The sequence below is a fragment of the Perissodus microlepis genome, chromosome 13, assembly GCF_051167445.1.
Source record: "Perissodus microlepis isolate ML-2025 ecotype Zambia chromosome 13, ASM5116744v1, whole genome shotgun sequence".
In the NCBI taxonomy this organism is placed as follows: Eukaryota; Metazoa; Chordata; class Actinopteri; order Cichliformes; family Cichlidae; genus Perissodus; species Perissodus microlepis.
This window is the reverse complement of record NC_140473.1, coordinates 11646040-11660459: the sequence shown is the minus strand read 5'-3', so window position 1 is coordinate 11660459 and position 14420 is coordinate 11646040. Positions and strand designations below refer to the sequence as shown.

Below are 14420 nucleotides of genomic sequence, written 5' to 3'. Positions count from 1 at the left end.
CATGCCAATTCAATGCTTTGTGCTGCTCCTTGACATCAAATATTTGCCATCAGCAAATTACTGCCAAGCATTTATTTTGAAAGAGATAATATAAGGGTTTTTCCCATGGCATTTCATCAAACTAGATTCAGCTTTGCATGTTTCAGCACCTGGAGTCATGATTGATATAAATAAAAAGATACAGGGATATTTTTTTATAAAAAGGTTCATATTAAAGGTCAGCTGAGCCTAAAACCACAGCTTTTATCGTGCCCTTTTGTATTTAATACTATAAGCATATAATAAGCATATAATAAGCATATAAGCCATTATTCTAATCTAGGGCTTCCACAAACGATTATTTTGATAGTCGACTAGTCACCGATTATTTTTGCGATTAGTCGACTAATCAGATCATCATCGATTGGACGTAAAACATGCAGCTTATTGCACCAGCAGCATCTGCTCTTATATAACTATCATTAGCTTACAGCTTTAAGTGTTTAAGGTATGTGCTAACCAAAAAAAAAGACAAGATGATAGTTTATTAAATTTTAATGAAATTTGCAGATTGTTTCGGTGAAGTTTAATAAACTCCTTGCTATCTAAAATATAACAGGACACGGAGTAAATTCTCGAGCATCTCACACTTCTGATAATCAGCTGTCTGCTGGATGTTTATTCAGCTGTGTAAAAACTATAACTTTAATCTCAGCCAAACCGATTTACTCAGGAACAAATAAAATACTAAAAAAAAGCCAAACAATAACATTTTGAAGTTATCTAAGTGACTTATATATGTTTAACCTAAGTAGCGAAAGACGGCGGTGGGTTTGAAAACGATCTGCCAGGAGTCCGGTGTTCTCACGGGCTCTAGTGAGCCTTGCCCCCGGCTAGCTATCGAGCTAGTGGGTAACAGACGTCTCCGAAAACGTCGGAGCGCTTTTGAAAATATGTGGTGTCTTGATAAACTGAGCAGATATTTGAGGTTTACACAGCTACATTCTCGCCTGAAAATATGTTAAACGTTTATTTTATGACCCAGAAAGAATAATAAGAGTAATATTAAAACTAATTAGCTGCCTCCATTGTTGTAAACTAAGCTGGGCTGCGCTATGAATTCTGGGACACAGCTTCTTCTTCTTCGGGGTCTAACGGCAGCTGGCATCCTTGTACATGCAGTGCTGCCATCTTCTGCTTCAGTCCGTTATTACACTCTTAAATCCTACTACTTATTCCTGCGTCTTTTGTGATCTTACAAAGCTTCAAACGACGCGTCGACTATTAAATCAGTCGTCGACGATTTTGATAGTCGACGTAATCGTGACTAGTCGACGTAATCGTGACTAGTCGACTAATCGTGGCAGCCCTATTCTAATCAATGAATTCCAGTCTGTTTGAAGTACTTCTGAGGAAGCACACTGCTGAAGCTGACCGACTCTGACACGCTCACTGGCTTAGATACACAAAAAGCATTTTGGTGTGCAACAACATATCAGTTAAATAAGACAGGAGTCATGAACCAAAAAAAACTCAAAGAAATTGACTCAAAAGATTTGATTTTTTCTTCTTTTTTCCCCTGTAGCTTTTTTATTTAAAAAAATGTTAAAAAGGGAAAATGAAAATGAAAAGAGCCAAGTAATCGAGTTGTACAGATGGCTTTTCATTTTGAGTACATGTCTTCACTGACAGTGTTGCACTGCATCTTGCTGGATGAGATATCAAAAATAGAGAAGCTATTATTCACAGGTAGGAGGGAACAGAAGACTGTGACGTGGATAACCTTCAATCCTCTGTTAGAAAAAGGACATTATCATGGTGCAAAGGGTTACCCAGGCAACAGCAGCACCAGGACTTTCAAACATCTCCGGGAAAACGGTATATACCCTTCTCACACACAAAATCAGCCCGCTGCTCTCATGCACAAACTTTGTGGCTTTGATTTATTTATTTATTTTGAAAAGATTAAAATCTCTTGTAATCCCATATCCAGTGTAAAATAGCAGTATTTGCAGGCAGCTCAATACACTGTAACATTAGAAACACTGCCCGCGGCTGAAAACAAAAGAAAAAAAAAAAAAAGTGAAACTGCTTGTGTTAAATATCGAAAAAAGGAGACACATATAACTCTCACTCTCGCTTCTTTGTTTCCTTCTTCTTTCTTCTCCCTCCAATCCCTCTTCCTTACATGCAGTTCATGTCCAGGTTGGGATTTCCCCAGGGTTCCCCTTAGGACCCAGGTCGGTAAAGGCTCTGACAGTGTGAGATGAAAGCTCTGCTGGAGGTACATACTGATACTGATCCACTACGATGCCAATCTCAGCTTTTCTGCCTCCTTTTTTTTATAGCTATTTTCCCTGGAAAAACAACTAGGCTGATACCAGGAAATCGTCTGGTTGCACAATAAGCATTTGGTCTTGTTGGTAAGCAGTGCCTATGTAGAGGAATAAATGAAGATTTAACCTGTCTTTGATGGGCAATTGCCGTCTTATTGCTTATAATAGGAACATCTGAGGGCTCTTCAGCAGATGGGCTGCAAAGCAGGCAAAACACCAGAGAAGACACAGAGGGCAGTGTATGAGCTGAGTTTTTTTCCATACTAGGAAGTGCCCCACCCACACTTAGATCAATGCCCCAGAGACAACAGCTACACTCAATGGCTGAACAAGGAAACAGTTGCAGAGAAAAAAGATTGGGATAATTCAATGTAGCTGCCACATGCTGGACATGTGGCCACATTTAAATACCTTAACAACAAGATCATGGAGCATGTGATCAAGGAGCACATTCATGTTCCTTATACAGGCACTTTGTGAGTCCCGAGATTCCAGTGCTTTCCGGCGCTGCTCTCAGAGTCTGGTCTATGAAAATACGATTTTTATCTGTGTTTGTCTTCCCACACATTTTGCATGCAGGGAGAAAAAAGAAGCAAAGCAGTATTTGCTTTGCACGCCGTTTGTGGATGTGTCTGTGGTAGCCGAGTCATAGTGTTGCAGACTTTGCAATGTCCACATGTCGTTTCCAAATTAAAATGGGGATAGTGCTTCAGCTGAGTAACGAGCTTGTGTAAAACCAGCTTCCTTTTTCTGCTCTAACTGTACCGGCAACAATACATACTTTAACCTTACATCATCTACAATCCCTTCATAAAGAGCCTCTAATCACAAAGTGCAATGAAAACTGTCTCCATGGAAATACATTTTCCAACAAAGTCTCCTGGCCGCCATCTCCTCAATACTATTTATAGAATGACCACTAGCTAGCTGACAAAAGATGAGTAACAGTGTAGTGAGAATGGAAATGTCTCGTATCTCCACTTCTCTACGCTGCTTGGTTTTTTTTCCCCCTTCACAGCCTCATTTCAAAACAAAGTCTTTAAACGAGCGTTCACACAAACAGCTGACTAACACTCTCCAGCCTCACAAGAGGAAAGCAGGTTTTATGTGAGTGAAGTTGGAAGACGCTCGCTTCTGTGTTCAGAACCGATGCGAGGCAGGCAGGATGTGCACACATGCACGACGGCAGACAGCAGCTAACCTCCTCTGACAGAAGGTCACGGGACTCACAGTCTGCTGCTTTTTGACCTCCGTGTGTGGAATAACGATGAAAACACCATGAATGTTTTTTTAAGGTCAGCAGCTTCTACCTCAATGTACATCAAATGTCTATGACATATATATGTGTGTGTGTGTGAGTGATGGGGGGGGGCACAGTTACATGTGTATAAATTAATAAACATTCCTTTCCATGCCTGTCACAGGACAAAGTGCTGGACTAGCATTGCATTGCTGTAGCAGACACAATGCACAGCCTGATCCCATCATTTGAGCATCTCACGGGCCTCTGCACCTCTGCCTTTAACAGCCACAGCCTGAACACACTCTCACAGCTCGAGGGAAAGGTCTTCTTGAATCGTGCAGCTATTGCTAATTAGCATTAGCCCGCATGAACATCACACATATTATTATCACAGTGCAGCTGCGCTATAAAGAAGACACGTTCCTGCAAACAGCATTGCATTAACTTAATGACCGAAAACAACAATTACGGATGTCGGTTTTCATTGGCAAACACATTTACTCAGCGACAGCTAACAAGACTTGTTGAGTTGCAATTCTTTTATTCCACCGTATCCGAGGTGCTGATCTACTATTAAATGCTCCGTCTTGAACTGACGGCCTGATACTGCTGTCAAGAGTCAAAAAGGTAAAGTGCTCTTTTGATCCAAAGAACTAAAGCATTTCTAAAAATCAGCCTTGCAGTCAAAGGCATCATCAACAATGGATTATAGCAGCAGAGGTATTTACATAAGCAATTCACTCAGTGCCCTGCTTCCCAGAGGTGCCTTTGAGAAGAGAGAAGATTGTATCTCTCACACGTCGTCTCCTCTAAGTCCTCTCTGACTTTTCCCATAGAAGAAGAGGACAGAACACCGTTTTCTAAAGCAGCGCAAAGGATTGGCGAGTAGGCCATGATGCACTGGCCAATGAATCTGAATCAGGTGACAATATACATGCAAGGCATGTGCCAACTAAGAGTAATTTTTGAATGTATTGATTCATTATGGTCATTGTTTCAAGCTAATGGCCAGGACTGCTTTATAGTGCTTTTAAATTTACAAAGTTTTGTATAGTTTATGCACACATTAAATGAAAAATTGTAGACAGGGCAATAAGAATGTGTAATATGACATTATATATTATTAGAGCTTGTGCTGGAAATGTTGTTAACCCCAGTGACTTCAACCAGCAGGCGATGGGGGGGGGGGTGTTAATGCTGCATTCAATTAATGTTTCAGCCGCTATAACATTAAGTGTGCGGCACAGACAGCATAATGGAGCTGTATTGGTTTAGGTGCATCTCTGCACGCACAGTAGGGGTTTAGTTCTCTCTGTACCAGCTAGAAAGCACAAAATCACTGTTAACACTGTTCTCATGTGTTAAATATTGATCTAGCAGGAACATAGACAGCAGCTAAACAGGTGAAGTATTAAATTACAACATTTGCCTGATTCTGTATTCCTGTTATATGCTTTTTTATGTTTCTATCTAAAAGGTTTCCATCTAAAAAAAAATTACCTAGTGTTTTTCAGCCCAGTGGGATATCAACTTGAGCCAGCCGGGCCATCGAGCTTGTAAAACATTGCATAATACAAAGTTTTCGACAAAGAACAATCTCGTGTTACCGGCACACAGATCTGGTTTCCAGTCGTGCTCTTGCATTCACCTGAAAATGAATACCTGAAATGCAAACACTATTGCTGAGCTGATAATACACCAATCCCTCAAAAGAGTCGTTCATCCAGCGAAAAGGAGACTAGATGGATTCATCTGAACGGGATGTGGTCAGCAGTGAGGGTACAAGAATAAATCAAAAACACTCAATAGTGTTTAATGCACAGTTTATCAACAGCAGCAATACATTAACACTTCTCTGACTCATATATAGTGTGATATTATAATTTGGCCATATCTCACAGGCCCCGTGACGCTTGGCACAATATCATCATAATAAGATTATCAGGTCAAAACCTCATGATCACGCAGAAGTATAGAGCACCATTACAGTGACCCTGTTGGTTTGAACGAGTCTCTAAAACCCCACCCATAGTGTACCACATAACCCCTCCGTGCTTTGTCTCATGTCCAAACTACCTCAGTTCAGCTCTCTGGATCAGTTATGTTTAATCCACACGCGTCTCCAGTCATTGACCCATTAGTGCTGATATAGGAGTTAATTAAAAGAGACAAGGCTCAAAGCTCAGACTCCCGATTCATTTAAAACAAGCAATTAAGAATTCAGAGGAGAGGGGCTTCTATCTAAAACTGTTAGAATTAGGGCTTGTGAAGCCATGCGTGGACACAAAAAGTAACACAAAAAAAATAAAATAAAATATGAGCTTAGGTTACTAAGCTGACCTTGCTGTGTCCTGGTGAAGATATATTTGTCTCTATCTGTTCCAGCCTATTATAAATATAACAATGGGACTTGAGGGCTTGGAGTCCATTGTTGGACAGAGGTGTGCATCTTTGTTTGTCTTCTCCATGGTGAAACCCCCATGTGTGCGCTTGTGTCTACCATGGCACCTCTGGGTAATCACAGTGCAAACAAACTGGGCGCCAGGCCGAACAGAGTGTCTTGCTTTATGGGGCTCATTGACTCCCCGGATGTGCTCAGACTCTGATCAATCTCAGCTGAAGCTCACATTTTGACTTCTAGTGGTGTAATGGGGATGTCATAAGCATCCTTCACAAAACACAGGCGGCTCATTTCAGACAGAGAGCGGGGTGGTGGTGCAAAAGCAAACGGGGCCAGAACTGAAGTTTGCGAGTCAGCCCTTTGGAGCTCTGGGGGAACAAGTGCTAAATTGTTGAATAATTAAATCAGATTTGGCAATTTAATGCATAATAACATAAAGCAAGCTAATTTTTCATTTGGTGCAGACTTCTTTCCTGCTTGTGCCTCGCAGAAACAGATCATTATGAACGTTATGGCACCCCACAGTTCTGCTCTCACACTCTACACATCCTTTTTCCTTCTTCTCATTCCCGTCACGTGGTCACGCATGCAGATGGCGATAAAGTTGCCATCATGGTACTTATTCCAGCAACTATCTAGCGAGTGCTACAAAAGAAGAGCAAGCACAAATGAAGCTCAAGAAACACACAAGCTGAGGACACGAGAGGAAGATGAGATTATTCTGAAAAGTAAGGACTTCCGCAGCCTCCAAATCTATTGGAGTCCACAGTACAATTGATTTAATATGAGATAAGGATTGATTTATTATATAATAAAATAATACAACATTCTTGGTCGTCTTTATTTGTTTGTTTAAAATCATGTGAATCTTGAAGTGTGCTTTTAAAGCACTCCTCTAAAAATAGTTGTATTTGTGTAAACAAATAGACTTTTTACATAATCTTCCCTGCTAGAATATTCTTGAGGACGACGCACATCAAATCTGAGCGCTTCTTTAATTTGCTTTTGGCCCAAAGCATGAAGTATCAGTACATGAGCGGAAGTCTACAAAACTCTGTTCTGACAGCTGTGGCTAATGCATGGCGACCGTGAGGGTAAAAGGAGCAAATAGAGGCAATGCTGAAAAGAAACAACAACCGGCAGACATCACGCCACACTAAGCCACCATGAAGAGACAATTTCTCTTAGGTCGACACGCGCTACCACTACCCGCAATGACCTCGACACAAGGATGATGTCACAGTGGCCCTCGTATCCTGTTTAGCCATGACTGGTGAAGGCCTCGCTTCACTAGTAACACAGCACGAGCAGGTTTTGTCATACACATAAACTCTGAAACACATGCAAATTTCCCGCCCAGCAGTTCTAGGTCCTGTGCGTCTCAGAGATCAGCTGGCTTTATCAGAGGAGACATTGGCTCACACGCTAAAAATCACCGGGACAAAAGACGTGCAGCCAGCTCGAAAACGTCAAGCTCTCGTGCCATTAACCCCGAGCATCGATCCAGCAGGAACAAAAGGACTGCTTATGAGCTTGTGCGAGTGTTTGTGTGTGTGTGCCGTCGTGAGGGGCCCGAGCAATTAAGAGTGCTATTAGCCTTGTTTAAGTTTGTCGGGATTCCGCTTGGAAAGTGAATCCACTGAGTCATTTGTACGCCTTAGTTGGCTTTCAAGGGCTGCCTCCAAAATCTTTTATTCTATTTTGGTTAAACTATAACTTAAAGGAGCACAACTGTGCAGTGAATGGCCAGTAATGTACTACCTATTCCTCCAAGAGACTCTAATATATACATAAATAATTTACAAAGCTACTATGCTTTGTCAGGCATGTAAAATGTGTTACTTTACCAATGCATGAAAGAGTCCGTGTGGAAGTGTGCATCTAAAGCTATGCAAAATAAATTCTGAAAAGGTACCCTGGAAGTCACAAAAGTGCTTCCAAGCAACAATATTTTTTGTTTTATTTATACATCTCCTAGTTTCCTGGAAACTGGATAATGATCTTCTGAGTAAAACTCCAATTTTGAAGCAAAGACGGTTCCAGAGTTAGACACATGCAGGAATCTTTCCAGTTCTGCTGTCAAAGTAATGGGAAAGTTGTAAAGGGAAGCAGCTAGTTTCTCTTCTGTGAAATAAAGGTGAGCCTGAGGCCAAGGGAATCCTCACATCATAGATTCCCAACGTTCCTCTGAACCACTTTCCAAACGTTACTCCATCAGCAAAGCGGGGCTCATTCGCACATGCTTCCATTTGTAATTAAGAACTGCCTCACAGTTGACTGATATCCCAGTTTCTTCTTTCCTGCTGCCTGTCGAGCAGTCGCGATTCTCTTCACACCACCCTGGTTATTTTCTGCGTTTCACTGAAAAACTGTCATTTCTAAACTCTAGAAAGTAATACTGGGCAGGCTCGGCTCAGAGAATCCAACAATGACTGGACTGATATGAGAAATTCAAGATACAGGAAGCAGCTGTGAGACGTTTATACTCCATGGTCATATGCAAACAAAAGTCTTGCAAAAGGAGGAGAAAGACTGCACTCATGAGGTGCAATTTACATCCTAATGAAATTAAAGCACCCACCCACTCTTTTCTTTTTTTATTTAATTGTCACCCCAGACTGTCAATGTGTCTACACAACATCCATCCAACTCTGCAGCTGCTCTTAATTCACCATGAACTTGAATAAACGATGCTATACCCAATCAATATTTCCAGAAGGAAAGGTCAACCCAAGCTGTATTTTCCAGACTCTTCATAGTTCTTCTGAACTGGTTTGTGACAGGTTGCAAATGTCCAGGTAAGATCCAGGTAAGAATTTACCCTGGTTACGCATGACGATGCCATGAAAATGACTGTGGACAAAGCAATGATTTCAGCGCAGCAAAAGTGAAGTATAGGTTAACAAAGTGACGGGACAACACGCGAGTCTGGAAACCCTTTCCCATAACTGTCACATATTTTTGACGAATTCGGGTAAAGCCGACCTTCACACAAGCTAAATCTGCCCGGTCTAATTTACACTGCTCATTTGGACCCAGCATTCCCACTGATTTGTCACAATAATGAGACCAATCTCACAACTAATGGCCTGAAAGGCAGGGCAGCTGATGACCTTCGGGGTCTAGTAGTAACCTGCCCTGCTGGCAGAGGATGCCACAAGCCCCCCGATCTGAGATGAGAGAGGGTAACCAAGCGATGCCTCCATCCATCATCACATTACGCAAGTTGGCCTAATTTAATGTCCTTTTCAGACCTGACTGCAGACACGCTGGGCCACACAGAAACATGGAAAGCAGCTAATTAGTCTACACCAACAGCAGAGGTTCGCCAGTCATTTTCCACTTCAAGGATGAAATGCCATCCGGATTACTAATGAGGACTTTGTCCATCACGACAGTCTCGCCCATTGCAATGCCAAACGTCACCATAATGAGGCGATAACTGAAGCATGCAGGTGCTGGATCATTAAAATAATAACTGCACAGTAAATGCAAAACAGGAAACAGATCAGGTGCTACAGTAGCGACCACACTCGCTAAATACATAACACAGCAGACAGCAAACAGGCTGCAAATATTTGGAGCTCCTCAGAGCCTAAAAACTGTTTTTCCCCCCCCTCTTTATGCCGATGAATTTGCTAAAGTTCACCTTGTTTTTTTTAAAGGCAGTAATGCAGAACGTAGTAGTTAGAAAATTCACAGCTGGAGTAGTTAGAACATTAGGCACACAAACGTCTACGGCATCCTTCTAACAGGACTAACCTACAACTGTATTTTAAAGCAATACTCTCCAAAATGAAGCCAGTAAACTGTAGAGAAATGAAAAGAATATCTTAAGTTTCTTTTTTTATATTTACAGAATTGTACTTATTATACTACAAACAATGACATACATATGTAATGTTACACAACTTTTACTGCATGTTCATTTGTGAGTGTATGTGTGTAAATAGAGCAGTAAGAACAGAAAAAAATCCCATGTGGGGCAGCCCGCAGTGGGTTAACAAGGCAGAGACAGCAGACAAAAAGAGAGCACTGGGTGATTTCTCTGGGGCACACACAAACCTCAGAAAGAAGAAAAAAAATGTCAAACACGCTTCTTGCTATGGCCCATGTGCCTGTGCTCTCAGCAGCTCATGGATCATTAAGGGCCAGTGAGCGTCAACTAGAAAGCACGTTTGCTAAAAGATATGAAGCAGTGTGAATGAACACAGCGGGTGAGAAGCTTCGCCTCCTAGCACGTCCACACACATGCACACAGGTACACGTGCACTCACCCACACACAAAATAAGTATTGGACACATCACAAATTTTCTTGTAAGTGAACACATTTCTAAAGGTGCTTTTGACATGAAATTCTCAGCAAATTTTGACCAGTCAAACTCTCCTGTCAGTGTAAATAAGCTTAACTACACATTTAATCTATGAAAGATTTTGATATAAGAACAACAAGTGCAAGTTCAAATTGATGAAGAAATGCTACGTCAACGTCAGTACGTCTCAGAAAAACTTTGGTTCAGTAGGAAAAGCTGAAAAACACAGTTAAAAGTCTAAAATTTATATCATCCCTCACATTTTCCAAAGCTGCTAAGCTGACCAGATTGGAGTCTTTGGCTGGTTGATTCTGGCCCCTGGGCCTTATGTTTGACACTCCTGTTTTAGCTGAACCGTTTCACAAAGTTGTCGACCTAACCGTAACAGACACAGTGAGTCACCCTGCCGAAATCTGTAGATGGAAAAAAGGCCCATCCGCCACATAACTCCTGAACCACAGCAGACCCTGGAAATTACTCTGGCTACCACTCGACAGGGTGACCGCCACCAGAGCTGACAGGAGCTCTGTCATTACTACGGCCGCTAAAGCTATCAGCTTTTCATCACCGTAATAAGATGACAACACACACTTGTCATTTTGTCTGGTGTTAAGATAATCCATGATCTTTTCACGACACTGCCACAAAATGCCAGGAAAGGTGCTGCAGCATGAGCCTTACAGACAGGAAAGAGACATAAGTCTGTACTGCCTGAAGCTTCAGAGCGAGTATGCGTCCACATTCTGGTGTTATGAGTTACTGAGACGCATTTAGACCCAGCCAGACTAGTTCATGTCCCTGGCAGAATATAACCCACAGTGGTACCAGTTTACTGTCATGTCAGCTTAATAATTAACACCCTAGATACGTTTTGCTTCAACTAAATGAGGAAATGCACCTCTTTGTTTTCAGCTCATCTCTAAATTAACTCTTTATCTTTTATTAGGCTACATGCACTTTTACCTCAACCTTGAGTAAATGCACTATTTTGATTTTAAGCTGGCCCAACAAATTAAACTGTTGTGGGTGCTCAGCTTGGCCTGATTGCTGGATTTGTTTTGATAAAGACGCATGATATATACCCAGAAGCCACTTTTGCTCTAAAAAACAAACAATCAAGAGATTTCAGGAAGTAACTAAGAACTTGGTAAATATCTTTTTGGGAATGAGGAAAATCTATTTAGAGGAAATCCTTTTCTGTCAATGTGGCATGCTGTGTATTTTAACAACATTTACTTCTTCCCCGCTTTATTTGTTCGTTTAAATCAGGATTGGCAGGAAGAGTCGATGGCACGACATAACAACTGGCACAACCGGCATGTTATTATCTGGTTTACCTATTTCGCCCTTTCACACAGTGTTGCTCTGTTAATAACCAGATGATTTTTGGACAGATTTTATGCAAACAAAACCAAAAAAACTCAAACTCTACATTTAGCACAAATGAATGCGGGTCACAGCTTGGAACAATGTCTATACGTTAGTGGGTAGTGAATCCAGTCACAGTGTCTCAAGACACCTGTTTGACTAAGATGGGTTCCCAGTGAATCGGGGTAAACGAACATGCCCGTCTGGCAAAACAAGATTGGTTGCCTCGATGTTATTTCCTGTTCGTCTGTGAAGGTTCTCAGTCATCCAGGTCATCGTAGTCAAAGGAGCTTGCAAAGAAAAGCGTCTGGACTTCTTTAAGTTTACTTGAAGACGTTTCACCTCTCATCCGAGAAGCTTCTTCAGTTCTAAGGTCACCTTAGAACTGAAGAAGCTTCTCGGATGAGAGGTGAAACGTCTTCAAGTAAACTTAAAGAAGTCCAGACGCTTTTCTTTCCAAGCTCCTTTGATTATTTCCTGTTCATTACTCTGAAGCTCACTATCTAAAACTCATAAACACTGGAGAGCAGGCAGTTGGTGCTAGTGATCTTGGCTAATCAGTTTTTCAAGCTGACGATAGGAACAGATATGGCTTAGACTAAAAGTCGAGTCACACTGCAAACTTTTAAAACAGTCTGAATATAGCCAAACCAATAAGAGCACTGCTGACGGTTCTTTCAGATTCTTCATATGGGATGTGTTGCATGAATTGCTTTCATGTATCTTTCTAACATGGTTTCACTTCAGGTTTTTAGGTTTTTGGGTCATCTATGATAAAACTAAAACAGGACTTTATAAAAGTGAAATCACTTAGCGTCATGATAACCGTCACTTACAAAGACAATGAAAGCCCTGCGAGAAAACTCAGATCAGCTTTCTCACCCACTCACCCAAGAAAAACTCATCCCACTAAAAACGCCCCTGTGTATAGATAGTAATCCAATATCAGCTATGTTGACCACACATTATTATCACTTCTCTCCTGCTGAGCCACTGGCCATGATGTGATAACATCCGAGAACAGAAACGAAGGTCATCGTTGTAAAACCCAAATGTCATAAACAAACGGTCTCTAAATTGCCATCAGTTATTTTTCACACAACATGGGGTCATACACCTGCCAATCATCTGACTGCAAACTGAAGACCGGACTCATTAAGTAGCAGATAAATGGAAGTCGAATGGACATTTCCCCCATCACTTCATACCATATACCTGTTTCCCCCCTCAGTCTGTAAATGTTGGATCGCTGAGTCTGAAACCAGTTTATCCGTGAATGGTAGAATAACATTGATGCAACTGCCATTGCGGACATGTCTATCAGTCATTCAGCTATCTTATCACCCTTAGCACAGCCACAAGCTTAGAGTCACTCTCTTATCACACTAATCCGGACAAGTTCAGAGCTGAGTCTGTGAAGGCAGCACGGATAAATTAGTTTACTCCTTTACTGATTGGATTAAAAGCCAGGAGCGGGCCTCGGCCCCCCGGCCCCAGCTGCTCTAGTCTCCAGCTGTTCAGCTTTAATGAACATAGGAGCTTTAATGTAAGTAAATGACTACAAAAAAACAATATTTAATGCCTTTTATTGCCACATTTTCCATTAAATCACATATTTTAGATGCAAGATATGAACATATTGACTATCTCGCAGTACAGAAACTCCTGACTGATTTATAACCCTTTTACAAGGAGTATTCCCAGTGACTCGCCTCTCCTACTACACATCAGGAAAGCAGCATCATATATGACAGCTGGCTCAATATTAATCTAGTGCAGGTTAAATGCAAGCATATGGAGTCCACTGTCTCCTTTGCAGCCCCATCATCAGAGCAATTACACAGCTCTACATTTCCAGTCAGGCTCTAGACACCATATTTAGGTCTTCTTTGAAACACGTGTGCATACAGCCTGCATGGAAACTGTATGCATCCCACTGCAGCTTTAATCAACACTAGTGCCGAAACAGGGTTTCCACTGGAAGACTCACAAATGAATACAGAGGCTTGGCTGTCACAAAGTGACAGGCCCGCGTTAGGGGCTGCCGCAGCAACGCTTCACTGGACGGAGACACAATATGACAGACAAACAACACTACAAACCTGGGCAGCCTGAAATAAAATGAAAACTTATTAGGGGCCAACTCTGGCAAGAGACAGTGAGCAGTAACGTGCTTAAAACACTTAAGGCTTTCTAAGAGATGGAAGAGACCAAGAATATCAATTCAGACTCAAGTTTGTTCACTGTAATAGTTCACAGTGGGAGACAGTTCACAGTGGGTCTAGTGTGGAGATATGGAGTGCGTGTGTCTCTTCTGACAGCTCCTTAACCTCTGGGCTGGCCTGCTTCACTGAGAAGGAAAGCCTCATTTAATTTCACAAGGCCTGTGGAAAGTGTGCCTGAAGATGATGTCAGAGATAGAGAGAAAGACAACAAAACTCTCAAAACATTACATCAGTACTTCTAACTACTGCAAAGACTTCCACATTCCCAGAACCCCATCCTGGGCTTCTCCTCCCTCCTCAGGCTGCTGCTGGAAAGACTCACAGTTTCCTCTGCCTCTGTGACACCCCCCCTCCTGACAAGGGGGGAGGGGCGGGGGTGACAGAGGCAGGAAAACGCTGTGCAACTATTGCATGGTAGTGACAGCTCTGTAAACGCAATTACCTTCCTGTTATTGTGAGCATTGTTGAGGGTGCATCCATTACTACAGTGACCATGTAAAGAAAAGACCTGCATCAGCTTGCAGGAATACCTAGGATTTCCCTGATGAATGGGG

The 14420-nt window shown here is 41.9% G+C and overlaps 1 protein-coding gene across 3 annotated transcripts in view; it reads right to left on the bottom strand.

Moving 5' to 3' along the window:
- The window catches only part of mcu (mitochondrial calcium uniporter), a 59519-nt gene that overhangs the window by 44034 nt on the left and 1065 nt on the right, over positions 1-14420 (bottom strand). The gene's annotated exons all lie outside the window — the stretch shown is intronic.